This window comes from Phoenix dactylifera, unplaced genomic scaffold (assembly GCF_009389715.1).
Source record: "Phoenix dactylifera cultivar Barhee BC4 unplaced genomic scaffold, palm_55x_up_171113_PBpolish2nd_filt_p 000386F, whole genome shotgun sequence".
Taxonomy (NCBI): Eukaryota; Viridiplantae; Streptophyta; class Magnoliopsida; order Arecales; family Arecaceae; genus Phoenix; species Phoenix dactylifera.
In genome coordinates this window covers 29,506-44,865 of record NW_024067833.1, presented here as the reverse complement: position 1 = coordinate 44,865, position 15,360 = coordinate 29,506, and the positions used below count along the sequence as shown (strand labels likewise).

The 15,360-nt window shown below is 37.9% G+C and overlaps 1 long non-coding RNA gene across 1 annotated transcript; it reads right to left on the bottom strand.

Moving 5' to 3' along the window:
* Positions 1-10,024: 10,024 nt before the first annotated feature.
* LOC120105870 lies at positions 10,025-10,637 on the bottom strand. Its single transcript, XR_005508132.1, has 2 exons — positions 10,499-10,637; positions 10,025-10,355 (listed from the first exon to the last, which is right to left on the bottom strand). It is a non-coding gene; the product is annotated as an uncharacterized LOC120105870 (long non-coding RNA).
* Between the last annotated feature and the right edge of the window lie 4,723 nt (positions 10,638-15,360).

The following is a 15,360-nucleotide window of genomic DNA, read 5'->3' as shown; positions in this document are numbered from 1 at the left end:
ATCCATAAATGGATCTCTTAAGCTTGCATACTTGATTTGCTCTCTTACTTGAGACAAATCCTTTTGGCTGTGTCATGTAAACCTCTTTCTCAAGATGACCATTAAGGAAGGCGGTTTTGACATCCATCTGCCAGTTTTCATAATCATAGTATGCAGCTATTGCAAGCAAAATCCGAATAGATTTGAGCATAGCTACTGGTGAAAAAGTTTCATCATAGTCAATTCTTTGCTTTTGCCTGAAACCTTTTGCCACCAATCTAGCCTTGTAGGTTTCTATTTGGCCATCTGCTCCAATCTTTTTCTTATAGACCCATTTGCAACCTATTGGGTTTACACCCTCTGGTGCATCAACCAAAGGCCATACTTGGTTGGTATACATAGAATCTATTTCGGATTTTATGGCTTCTAGCCATTTGTCAGAGTCATTACTCATGATAGCTTCCGAATAGGTCAGAGGATCATCATTTTCAACGATGTGGGCTTCATCATTCTCAATGATAAATCCATATCTCTTAGGTGCATTTCGCACTCTATCTGACCTTTGGAGAGGAGATGTGTGTTGTGGTTGTACTTCATCAATAGATACATCTGGTTGAAGAATTTCTTGTGTTTCTATTTGTAGGTCTTGAACTTCATTAAGTTCAATTCTTCTTTCATTGCCCTTTTCTAAGATAAACTCCTTTTCTAAGAAGGTGGCATGCCTACTAACAAATACCTTTTGTTCAGTAGGGTGATAGAAGAGATATCCAATACTTTCTTTGGAATAACCTACAAATATACATTTATCTGATCTAGCACTTAGCTTATGTCCAAAATTTCTTTTGACATATGCTTGGTAGGCCCATATTTTAAAATATTTAAGATTGGGCTTTCTACCTCTCCATATCTCATATGGAGTACTAGATACAGTTTTTGAAGGTATCCTGTATAGCACATATGTAGCAGTTTCTAAGGCATAACCCCAGAAGAAAATAGGAAGATCTGTAAAGTACATCATGGATCTTACCATATCTAATAGAGTACGATTCCTCCGTTCAGCTACACCATTTAATTGTGGCGTATACGGAGGTGTCCATTTAGAGAGAATGCCCTTTTCTTTAAGATGATTTAAACACTCATTAGAAAGGTATTCACCTCCTCGATCAGATCGAAGGATTTTAATACACTTTCTGGTTTGTTTTTCAACCATACTTTGATACTCTTTAAACTTACCAAAGGCTTCGGATTTATGTTTCATAAGATACACAAATCCAAACCTTGATAAATCATCAGTGAATGTGATGAAGTAAGAGTATCCACCTCTAGCTGGAGTTGTCATAGGACCACATACATCTGTATGTATAAGTCCTAATAACTCACTTGCCCTTTCTCCATGTCCAGTGAATGGAGACTTGGTCATTTTTCCCATAAGACAAGATTCACAAGTTCCTAATGATTCATAATTATAAGGTTCAAAGAACTCTTCTTTGTATAACTTGTTGATTCTTGATTCACTTATGTGACCAAGTCGGCAATGCCAAAGGAGGGTATTATTTACTTCGTCTCTCTTTCTTTTATTGCTTTTATTAATATGAAAGATATTGTCATTAAGTAATAAAACAAGAAGACCATTTTCCATAATGCCATTGCAAAGATGTTTATTAGAAAAATAAATAGAGCAACCATTGCCCTTTCCACTAATTTCAAAGCCTTTCTTTAACAACAAAGGAATGGAAATTACATTTCTAATAACTTTGGGCATATAATAACAATCTTCTAATTGTAGGAGCTCTCCCGAAGGCAACTCCAAGTTGTAGGTTCCAACAGCTTCAGCCTGGATGGACTCTCCTCCAGCGCCATATAGCTCAAAGTCACCTTTCTTCAAAATTTTAATTTTCTGTAGTCCATGCAAAGATTTGCAAATGTGAAAACCACAGCCAATATCCAATACCCATGAATTTGAATTTGAAGAATTTAATGACAAGTTGGCATGTAACATAAACATACCTTTCGATGCAACTCTTGCATCGGTCTTCATACTTGCAAGAAAACTCTTGCAATTCCTTTTCCAGTGGCCAGCTTTGCCGCAATGAAAACGGGTACTTGATCCGGAGTTTTTCTTTGCTTTTTTCTTTTTGATGCTACTCTTAGGATTCAATCTTTTCTTAGAACCCTTATTTCCCGATTTCCTCTTAGAGGTTCTATCTATAAGAAGGAGTGGACCTTTATCCTTCTTAATATGGCCTTCAGCTGTTTTGAGCATATTTAACAGCTCGGGCAGGGAGGTGTTCAGCTTGTTCATGTGAAAGTTCACAACAAACTGAGAGAATGAATCAGGCAGTGATTGCAGGATCAAATCCTGACTGAGCTCACTATCCATAGCAAAACCTAATTGACTTAATCTGGTGATTAAGTCTATAACCATAAGAACATGGTTTTGCACTGGAGTTCCTTCATTCATTCTAGCACGGAACAACTGCTTAGATATCTCATACCTAGCAGTCCTGCTTTGTTCTCCATACAACTCTTTTAAATTGAGAAGTATGGATTGAGTGTCCATGCTTTCATGTTGCCTCTGTAATTCATTGCTCATAGAGGCAAGTATGATACATTTGACAGTCAAACTGTCATTTTTCCACATCTTATGTGTGGCAACCTCCTCTTCTGTAGCATCATCCCCTAGATCTCCAAAATCAGGGGTTTCAAGTATATAGAAAATTTTCTCCTGAGTGAGTACTATCTTTAAATTCCTCAACCAGTCCACATAGTTTGGACCGGTCAACTTGTTGGCATCTAAGATGCCTCTTAGTGAAAGTGAAGAAGCCATTTAATAATTCTACATATGCAAGAACAAAACTAACATAAGCAGACCAATCATGATGACTTGTTTGCAACTAGATAAGGACTTTAATCTAATTTGTCTTCTACTATTTTTATCGAATATCATAGCCCTCTCCTATGATAAACATGAAAATATAATTTTTCTTAGTAGAGTTGAGATCCTAATTCATCATAAAAAGCCTTGTGGTTACACAACAAACCCTTATGAGTTCGAAGGTAGGAAACTCTTTCCAATTGCATCTCATGCAATTCTCAACTTTATCTTGTCCTCTTAAAACACTTATTGCCTTGTGTTAGCACAACAAACAATAATGTTTTAGTTAAGTCAAACCCTTCATTTCCATATAGTCATATTCGAATAATATTGCCCTTGTGGTTACACAACAAAGCAATATATTAAAATATGCCATAAGCATCTTAATGCACCAAGACAATATAAAATTAGTCCCCATAGCAAGCCTTGTGTTAGCACAACAAACTAGCATGGATCTTGACATAATAATGTCGAGGCATGAAGGAAGGCTATCAATAGTGTTATATCAATATTAAGCTTATCCATAATAGGTAATCAAACAATTGGCCAAGTAAGCAGGTGGGAGGTTCCCCTTACTCAGAGAGTAAGGTCCTAATTAGAGAACCACCTTTAGTGCTTTCCTTAGACACCAATTAGATTAATTATTCTAATATGGATTAGCTCAAAGTTTTTCAACACTATGACTTAATATATTTTTTATTGAGGGCTTACTAGTCTCTAGCACATTTTTTAACTGTAACATATATTTAACATGTCTAAAATAAACTATTATGCATCATGGCTATCTCATAGCATGTATAAATCATAAGCAATTAATTAACATGCTTCAACATATTTTCATATGGAAAATTTCATATCATGATATTTTATTACATAACATATCATATATGAATCATACATTTCAGCATTTCTCTAAGCATATGACATTACTATCTCATAGTAAATTAATAATCATACATCATACATAATTATTTGATTGAACCAATTAAGGATGGCTCTAATACCACTAAAGGGTTCTAGCATGCTATAATCGGCAGCGGAAGCTAGGAATTTTAAAAATTTCTTGATAAAGTTTCTTAACATAAAACCCTTATAAGCCAAGATCACCTTAATGGAAGCAATCAAATAATATAATATAAATGCAGAAATAGAAGAATACCTCTAACGCTAATCCAATGTGCAGAATTTCCACTAGGTGCCCAAGTATTCACCCTCCAATGTTGATCCACACGAAAACTTGATTTAAGTCTTAAGCTCCAAAGACTTTGATCCTTAATGCAGAATTCTTCTAAAGAACTCTAATGGCTTGCTTTCCTTTCTTTCTATTTTTTTTTAACCTTCTAAAATCACTTCTAATCCTTTTGTCCTAAAGAAGACCACCTTGTCTTGGCTTAGGACACACTAGAAGCAATGCTAGAAAGAAAGAAACTAATGTAAGAAAGAAAGAAGAGAGGAGTGGGGTGGAGTTGGAATGATGAAACCCATGGAGTGCTAGCCTATTTACAATAGGTGTAGGGATGCATCTCCAAGGGATGCATCTCATCCACACATCCTCTTATGAAAGGGCATCATCTAAAGGGCCATATCAAATAAGAGGAGGTGTAGATCAAGTGAGGAGGTGTATCAAATGATATGTCCTTTCATGTGGTGCCATATTTTGACCAAGTCAACATTACATGCTAATCACATGTCCATCACGCCTCACCTCTTGATCTTTCATGATGATGATCCAAGGGCTCCAATGCAAGGCGCCATTCACTTGACCCATTATGTCTTCATCCAATGGTGGGATTAAGATCCAATGGTCAATTATGGAAGCCATCCTCTAACTCAATCCAATTGGGTTAAACCAACTCTCCATTATGTCTTCATCCAACGGTAGATCAAGATCTAACGGTCTAGATTGAATGATTTATTAAATCCAATCCAATTAGACTCAAACCAAGCTAATTAGGTGCCAACTCTTGGCTAACCCATATTAGAATATGATCTAATCAAATTAGATCAATTAAGAATCAGATTCGAATCCAATTCAAAACAGATTCGAATCCAATTCAAATCAGGAGCTAAGGTTTGCAACACCTGCTAGGATGTTTATCTTGCAAACATGATCTAATCCAATTAGACCCTTGATAAGTTTTCTTGTGTGTGACCCATTGGGTTCCATACTTAGCCAGCAATAGGTGTGAGTGCGAGTTGACCTAACTTGATTAGAACTCTTCTAATCGATTTAAGTCCAAACTGCGCGAACCCAAACTTAACAATTAGAATCCTTTCTAATTGGTGATCGAATTAAACTCTTTAATTCGATCAAACCTATAAGACAAGATTGACGTCTAGCAATATATCATGTCTATCCGAAAAATATGAAATTTGGTGGAAATACCAAAAATACCCTTCAGTGGCAAGTTACCGTGCAATTTAATCCTTTAATCAAACTGCATCCCAAATATGTATATGAGTATGAATATATGTCAAACTCAATTTCATATTCATATTTTTCTCAATCTTTTAATAATAATTCAAATAATGAAACATTAGAAACTCTTTCTAATTTTCATTCTGCTTTGATCAAAGGCTTTCTGAATTATCATATAATTAGAATAAATAGGATGCTATCTTCTCTTACTAGAAGTGATTAATTCCTTGTTGACCTACTCATAATCTTCGTACACAATTCACCATATCCAGAAGACCTCGTACACAACTTATTGTCATGAATGAGTGTAAACCAAAATATGGGTTCATGTGCACAAGATACCATGGTGATCTCAGGTCATAGGATCAGTTGCATAACTCCCACTAAGAGAATTATCTTTTGACATGTAAGTAAGACTTCATAAGATTTCTCTTTGTAGGTCAATTCAGTGAACTCATTCTTCTAATGAGCACCCACATCTTTGTATTAGTGTCTCCACACAAATGATTGTGAGATCAATCATCCTCTGCATCGAGCATACATAAGACATGCCAGTCTTTCCGGTAATCATTGATCCCCGACTCAATGTACCAATGACTGGGAATATTTAAGATTAGGATTTTAGGATTTTAAGTCTCACTAGTATGATCTCATCATAGTCTTAAAACCATTGCCCTAATCTAAGGAGTTTATCATAAATATAATCAACAGCATATGACAAAACATAACGCCTTTATTCATATTTAAATGTCATGTACATGATTTGGACAAATCAAAAGAAAAAACCTTTCGCAATACATATTGCGATTGGCTTGTAGGGCATCTACTCTTTCAGGTAGGAGCAGAGCTGGAGGGAAAAGTGGGAGGAGCTATGTCATGGTCCTGATCATAATCGGGACTGGGTGAGTGATGAGTGGTAGGGTCAGAAGATGTGGATGATTTCCTAACCCAGACTCCCCCTACCTTGTGGAATCCCATCCGGTGAAAGGTCCCCTCACCCATGCGATCAGAGTGAATAACATACCGTAGGGGAGACTCAGCCTCGGTTTGTCTAGGGGTTCACAAAGGTATTTGTAGATGAGTTTTGGAAAGTTGATGGGAGTGTCTTGGAGGAGGTAGAACATCAAGGCCAGGTCTCTCTCGGAAATGAAGTCAAACCTACCAGTCTTTGGGAAGAGAGTCCTAGAGATGATACTAAGGAGAAGCCGCATTTCAGCCGAAAGCTGATTTGCGAACACCTCCTCTATTGGGGACAAGGGTGGACTCCCTAAGATGGCCGTAAGGGTCTCTGTCCTATCAGAGGGGTGTGTGGGAACAATCCCCTCACTCGAGAGATGGAGGACTCGAGCAATGAAATCCTCCGAGATGAAAACAGGGACACCCATAACAGTTCCCTGGATACCCCCGCTAGCCCGTGCGACTGTACCATAGAACTCCCTAACTAGTCCTGGATAGGTAGGGAGGTCAAGTGTGCAGAAAAACTCTAAACCCTGGGCCCTAAGGTGATGCCCTAGGTTGAACCCTTCTCGGGAGAGGAAGTCAAAGTTGACTTGCCTCCCGGTAGAGACAACCTTCTCGGCGCATGAGTGCGAGGAAACCGGCCTAGGCGGGGAAGGAACCGGAGGTGGTGGCCTCGCCGGTTCGTTCCGAGCCTTGGACCGTCGCTCGGCCCCGCTCACGGAGACGGATCTCTTTCGGCTCGGGACAATGACCTTCCTAGGCATTTTGACCTAAAGACGGGGAAGGACACGGAAAATAGGAAGAAAACTCGATGGAGAAGACCTAGACTGGGTCGGAGACGAGTTCGGAGACGGCTCTAGGGTTTTGGAACAGTGTCGGCTGTGAATAGAAGTGAGGAATAAACGTTTCGATTAGGGTTAAAAATCGGATTTCCGACCTCGAGTCGACTCCAGTAAGTCGCGAGTCGACTCGACCGCGAGTCGACTCCCAAATATGCGCGAGTCGACTCCCCCATGAGCCAAAAATAAGATATGTCCGAGTCGACTCGAACTCTGGCACACAACCAAAAATATTGTTATTCTCGTGCCAAAAGAGAGAGTTATGAGCTTATCTAGGATTTAAGAACTGATTTGATGATCATAGATAAGAAATCCTATGTCCACCATAGACTAATCCTCAAAATCTATGAACTAGAGGAGAGTATCACTAGAATGGATCAATCACTCCTAATCCTCTTCTAAGTATGCAAAATCGATCTTCACTCAAAGATTTTGTGAAGATATCAGCAAGTTGATCATCAGTACAAACAAATTGAAGTGTCACATCACCATTCAGTACATGATCTCTTATGAAGTGATGTCTTATCTCAATGTGTTTAGTTCTTGAATGCTGAATTGAATTTTTAGTTAGATTAATGGCACTTGTATTATCACAGTTAATGGAAATTTTATCTTGTTTAATGCCATAATCTTCAAGTTGTTGTTTAATCCACAAGATTTGAGCACAACAACTCCCGGCAGCAACATATTCGGCTTCAGCCGTAGATAGTGCAACCGAGTTTTATTTCTTGCTAAACCAAGAGATTAAGTTTTCTCCTAAGAATTGACATGACCCGTTGGTGCTTTTTCTATTAAGTTTGCAACCAGCGAAGTCTGAATCAGTGTACCCTATTAAGTTTATGCTCGAATCTTTAGAGTACCATAATCCTATGGTTTTTGTTCCTATTAGGTATTTAAAGATTCTCTTAACAGCAATTAAGTGTGATTCCTTAGAATTATATTGATATCTAGCACACATGCATACACTAAACATGATATCTGGTCTACTTGCAGTGAGATATAATAAAGATCCTATCATACCTCTATACATCTTTTGATCTACTGATTTACCTGATTCATCTTGGTCTAGTTTGCATGATGAACTCATGGGTGTGCTGATTGACTTGTTTCCTTCCATATCAAACTTCTTAAGCATCTCCTTGATGTATTTAGCTTGATTGATGAAGATCCCTTCTTCAGATTGTTTGATTTGGAGCCCGAGGAAATAGTTCAGCTCTCCCATCATGCTCATTTCAAATTCACTCTGCATTAGGTCAGCAAATTCTTCGCAGAGACGATTGTTAGTAGCACCGAAAATAATATCATCTACATAAATCTGAACTACTAACATATCTTTATTTTTCTTCTTTAAAAACAATGTAGTATCAACGTTCCCTCTAGAGAATTCATGGTCTAACAGAAATTTGCTGAGTCTTTCATACCATGCTCTAGGAGCTTGTTTCAAACCATAAAGTGCTTTGTTTAATTTATACACATGATTGGGGTATTGATGATTTTCAAAACCAAAAGGTTGTTCTACATACACCTCCTTATTAATATACCCATTCAAAAAGGCACTTTTTACATCCATTTGAAATAATTTGAAATCTTTAGAGCATGCAAATGCTAGTAACAATCTAATTGCTTCAAGTCTAGCTACAGGAGCAAAAGTTTCATCAAAATCTATACCTTCTTCTTGATTATAGCCCTTTGCTACTAGTCTAGCCTTATTCCTAATCACGATTCTATTTTCATCAAGTTTATTTTTATATATCCACTTAGTTCCTTTTATTGAGTATTTAGTGGGTCGTTCAACTAGGTTCCATACCTTGCTTCTAGTGAATTGGTTTAGCTCTTTTTGCATTGCATTTATCCAATTTACATCATTTTCAACTTCTTCTATGTTTTTAGGTTCAAAGTGTGAGACAAATGCTAGATGATTATTTAAGTCCTAAGAGATGCTCTAGTTCTAACAGGTTGAGATGGATCATCTAAAATTAATTCCTTAGGATGCCCATGAGTATACCTCCAAGCCTTAGTCAGTCCATGATCAACAATTACCTCTTGACTTGTTGATGCTTCTCCAATTAGCTTTGGTTCATCTTCTTGTAATGTCATCTCATCAACCTTTTCTTCAAGAGTTTCTGCATCATCATCAAGAGCTACTTTCTTGCTAGAAGAGATATTATTAGTATCATCAAAAATAACATGTATAGACTCTTCAATAACAAGGTTTCTTTTGTTAAATACTCTATAAGCTTTACTTGATGTAGAATATTCCAAAAAGATACCTTCATCAGATTTAGAATCAAATTTACCTAAGTTATCCTTGCCATTATTATGAATGAAACACCTACATCCAAAAACATGAAAATAGTTTACTTTGGGCTTTCTATTTCTCCAAAGTTCATAAGGTGTTTTCTTTATAATGGGTCTCAATAAAACTCTATTTAGTATATGACATGATGTCACTACAAGAAAATACATATTCAGCGAATAAGATTCTAGTCGCCGAATAACCATATTTGGTCGCTGAAACCTTTTCGCGACTAGCATACCCTTCGTCGCCGAACCCTAGTCACTGAAAGGTTTTGGCGACCAATATTGTGTGGTCACCTAAGATACACCAACAACGACCAAGGTTTGGTTGCCGAAGAAAATTTTCAGCGACCAAATCTGTTGTCGCTAATTTCAACGCCGACCAAATAGTTGGTCGTGGAATGTTTGTCTTCCGCTACCAAAAAAATGGTCACTGAATATCTATCTTCCCCCACTAATAGTTTGGTCGCAGAATGTATTGGAATGCATTGGCAACAAACATTTTTTGGTGGCAGAAAGTATTAACCAGTATTTAATTAACAATTCAAATTATAAGCTTAATATTTATTTTTGGGCTCGTTCCAAATCCTGTACAACCAACACAGCCTATCCAATATCCATATTGCACAATACATTTGCTCATCCAAATAGAAGTATACACAATGTTGGAGAATCCATAATCATTCATTATAAATATCATCATCTATAAGTCTAAAGTCAAGCATACCTATTAATACCATACATCACAATGTTTCATCCATACCATATGTTAAGGTGATAATCATCACCAAATACATCAAAATGTAAATTAAAAATCCCAAAATATCTGATCTTGCTATTCATCCAAACAACCATCATGTAGACAAAAATATTCTTATACCAAAAACTGGATTCTGCTTGTAGACAACTCCACCATGATCATCTGAACAAAAGCTATTCATGTACCAAAAACTAGATTTCACATGCTCATAACTCCACCATGTATCTGAGAAAGCAAAAAAAAATACACAATCAATAACCACATGTGAAAAATAATAAACTAAAATTCAAGTATAAGTTCATAATGACATTCGCTTAATTTGGTCAAAATCTCTAAATAACCTATGTAATATAAATGGGAATACATACCAACGAGTATTTGTACCACCAGTTGAATACATGGCCCCATCATGATGGATAGATGACTTGTGCGTTTGAGTCTTTTCCTTTAAGAACTCTGTCAACAAACTTGTAAGATGTGCAATTTGCTTCTATTCTTCCTCTCGCTTTTTTCCTCCTCACACTCTCTCCTCTCCTGCTCCAATTGCCTCCGCAGCTCCTCACGCTCCATCTCACGCTGGTAAGTTTCAGGAGGAAGCTGGTAATCCTCAATTGGCGTAATGCTGACACAAAGATCAGCTATAGTTGCTCCCTGCATCCATAAAGAACTGAAATGGTGCACCCAAAATCTTTCAGATTGTATATTAGAAAAACATGAAGGACATGAAGGTTATTTGTAAAATTTCTTTTCCTGAGATTGGAACATGTTAGCGAGTAATTTGCATTATTAAAATTTAACTCACTGAGAGAAGCATTGCTATGTCTGCTCCCTGTGACTCCTTGAAAGTGACATAGGCAATCTGAGACCTTTCGAATTCGCTACCGAAGTGAAAACAACATGATTTTGATAATGATTTCCCACAAGAGAAATGCATAAGACATAATTAGAAGGACAATGACCTCCACAATTCAATATATTGAATGTTCCCTGAGAAGGAAAAGAATTCTTTGATGTCCTTTTCTGATGCAGCCAGGGAAATGTTGCTGACTTTCATTGTTCTTACCTGCAACAGGAGACAAGGACAATATTTCATGAACACTGCAGTTATCCACTCTCATCCTCAAATAGCCCTGGTCCAAAGGGACATGCAATAACATGCTCCATTAGGTGCTTCTCATGGAAAGAAGGGGGGAAAACAGGGCAAAGAAACATCTAAAGCAAGAAGCATTAGAATTGATGGAATAGTGATACATTGAACTAACTCAAAGTTTCATAAGGAGATGGTTAGATATGGTTTCATGTGGCACGCTTAGATGAATGTCAGAACAGAAAAATAAAAGGGCAAAGAAATGGAAGAAGTCAGTGTAAGTCAGTGTAGGCTTGGCTTTGATGATATACAAGCCTACTTGCATCATTGACCGAGGATTTGCAGTGTAAGTCGTCTCAATGATTTTCTCCATCCGTGGTTCATGGAACAAGTACGTGGAAACATGAATCATTGAACTTCTCTAAAATCTATGAGGTTAAAAATTAATTGTAGATACCTCCAATTCAAATCCATAGTGGAAAGCAACTTTCTTCACATCTTCCAAACTGAGTTCAATGGACATCTCCTGGATGTCAGAGGAGAACAAGTTACAGCTAGCTCATTAAGTAAAAAAAAATCAACCCATTATATATCTTATCTGCGCTTGAAATTATATATACATACATCATCAGTTGAGTATGAGTCTGCAAAGTGATAAAGTAGAGGGCCCAAATTTATCCAGACCTGTTCATATAACAAGTATGAATCGTTCATACCATTAGAAGATAATACTTATCACTTACCAAGAAATAAGGCACAAAAACCATTGATTAAAAAATTGGATCTGCTTACAAATCAAATTTTGAGAAAAAGTTGGTAAGGTTCAGGAATCTCTGAAAAGTTACTAAATGCAGAAGTTTATTCTAAACAGTTTCAAAAAAACTTACTCCTCCACTTTTGAGAATTTTTGATATTATTTCAATGTATTCAACAATGTTATGTGCCGTATCCAGGAAGAAACATGTTACAACAGCATCCCAAAATACTGCAAGAACAAAAGGAGTGCAGTAAGCATATGAAAGAATTTCAGCACAATTATAGTGTTAAAGTATGTGACCTGAAATAAATCCAGAGAAACCCCTGTCGGATTAAAGTTAAACGACACCTAGTTATCAAACTCTTACAGTGGAGGAAACAGACTGCAGCAAGCTTTCAAATGTTTAACATACAGCATAAGATTTAACTTTTTTCTTTCTTTTGGGCGCAAAGAGCATGCCTCGGTTGACCCATGCATATGCAGTCAGCTTTGTGAATCCTCCCCAGATTAATAAGATGACTTCTTGTGTCCTTAGTTTCAAGTCATGGGGAAATTACAAGGAGTGAAAATTGAGTTCCTAGCAAGAGTTGCAACAAAACATATGATACGATTATAAAAACAAGGAGTGAAAATTGAGTTCCTAGCAAAGATCATGAGAAGTGATCCAAGAATCTCAGCCTTCTTACCGAATGGAACTATTCAAATGGTGATTTTCACAGAACATATGATACGATTATAAAAATATAATCCCATTTCCTCCTGTGAGGAAACAAATAGCATTAATTATCCAACATATGAGAAATTTTTTCTTTATTTCAATATTACACTACCTACTTGAAGAAAGCATCTCTTTGTGACTCAAGAATCTTTACAATGAGGAAATTATGATGTAACAGAAATTAAGAGAGAGAGAGAGAGAGAGAGAAAGAGGAGAAATTTGCCTACGTTGGAAGAGAACTGGACCAACCGGTACCTCTCCCCATCCGGAATCGAGTTTGCGAAACCTCGATGAAGAAGAAGAGCAGCAGAACCCTAGGCGGCGGAACCAGAGGGGTCTCCGGTGGCCATCGAAGCAGCTCCGCCTGGCCGAGATGGAGGATCTCGGGGCGGCAGCGGAGAAGCGGCACTGGGACTGGGAGGATAGGAGGGCCGCCATGGGAGCTAGGGTTTCGAGAGGAGAGGGATTGGGGAAGCTAGGGTTTTGGAGTTAACGCAAAGGATAGAGGAGGGGTTAGGAAGGAGGAGGAGGAGGGGGAGGGGTTATCCCTGCCGTGGACGGCCTTCCGGTTAGGGATTTGTTGGATTTGGGTTAGGGAGGAGGAGGAGGAGGGGTTAGGGATTGTCGGGGGGGGGGGGGAGAGGAGGGGGAAGTGGGGGTTGTGCGCGGGTTGAGGGTCGGCTGCAGGATTAGAATTTACCTTTCCTTGCTTTTCGTGTTGGCGCCGGACTGGGGGGATTTGGGCAGGGCGCACTTAGTTTCATTTTAAATTTTTCTCTTTTTATTTTTTTAAATTTTTAATTATTTAAAAATAATATTTTTAATATTTTTGGAATTAGAAATTAAATTTAGTGATGAAAATTTCTGTCAATAATTTGTCACTGCCAAAAATAATCTTTTAAAAATTTATAAATACTTGAGTTACGATTTTTGTGACGGCTGAATTTGTCACTGTCTAATTGCAATTTTGGTTACCAATTTTGTGACAGATATCCCGTCACTACGGTGGTCACTAAGTTTTGGCGCCCATCCTATCCGTGTATTCTGTGACCGGTCTGTCACTAAGTTCACACCACGGTGACCAAATTTCTGTCTGTCACTACTCCGTCACAAATAGTAACTGATAACGGGTCGTCACTAGTTTTCCGTCACTATACGCTTGTTTTCTGGTAGTGTCCGCCGCAATCGGACATGGTCTTCCTCTTCTCCAGATATAGGGCAGGAACTCGGAAGCGAAGAAGGCTTGGCTAGCACCGAGTGGGAGGGATTTGGGATTCTGGATAGGGGAACGACGAACAGGCGAAGGAATTAACTATGGCAACGGGTGAAGGCAAGGAGTTAAAGTCGAATAGAGGAATAGGGAATTATGGTTTGTTTGGTTTCTCACACGACGTCCCCTACATGCATACTTTTCTCGACTTTTGTGGGATTGAGATTCAGCCGAAGAGATGAGGATATGCCTAAGTGAATTAAGGTGTTAAACGGCACCATTTGAAAATAAGCAGTTTTTTTTTTTTTTGAACTTAGAAATTAGCATCTTACAGGGGCTAGTACAACATCGTTCGGTTTTATGGGAACCTTCCACTATCAAAAGTTTGGTCACTAAAAAATTCGAACTTTCTGCCCAATTTTTTCATCGAAAAAAGGCAACATTCGTAAAAGTTTTCTTGGACTAAATTTTTCTTAGTCGCTGGAGGTGAACCTTTAAGGACCAAAATTTAGTCGCCAAAAGTTTTACCTCCAGCCCGCGCGAAATATTGGACTCGTGCCAACTTGGTATTGCTTTTCCGCGACCAAATATGCATTTAGTCGGTGTAGGACAATTATTCAGTAACTAACAAGAATGTTGGTCGCCGATAGCTTTATTTTCAGCGACCAAACTTTAGTCACCAATCGTTTAACCTCCACCCCGCCAACTTGGTTTTGATTTTCTGCGACCAAATATGCATTTAGTCGGTGTAGGACAATCATTCAGTAACTAACAAGGATGTTGGTCGCAAATAGCTTTATTTTCAGCGACCAAACTTTAGTCACCAATCGTTTAACCTCCATCCCGCCAACTTGGTTTTGATTTTCCGCGACCAAATATGCATTTAGTCGGTGTAGGACAACCATTCAGTAACTAACAAGGATGTTGGTCGCAAATAGCCTTATTTATAGTGACCACTATTCATTTAGTCGCCGAAAGTGGTCGCTGAAAGTGTATTTTCTTGTAGTGTGTATTAATGGCTTCTCCCCAAAAGTACTTAGGGAGGTTACTTTCACACAACATGGTTCTAGCCATTTTCTCTAGAGTTCTATTCTTTCTTTCTACAACTCCATTTTGTTGTGGTGTCCTAGGTGCAGAGAAATTATGAGTTATCCCTTTTTTACTACAAAATTTGTCAAATAGATGATTTTCAAATTTCGTTCCATGATCACTCCTAATAGCTATAACTGAAGCATTTCTTGAATTAGTAACTTCCTTATGAAATTTCTTAAATGCTGAAAATGCTTCATCTTTATGAGCTAAGAACATGACCCATGTGTATCTAGAAAAATCATCTACAATGACAGGGCCATACTTGTTTCCACCAAGACTTGAGGTTCTAGTTGGTCCAAATAGATCCATGTGTAGTAGTTCAAGGGGTCTAGTAGTAGTGACACAGTTTATGGATTTAAAAGAGCT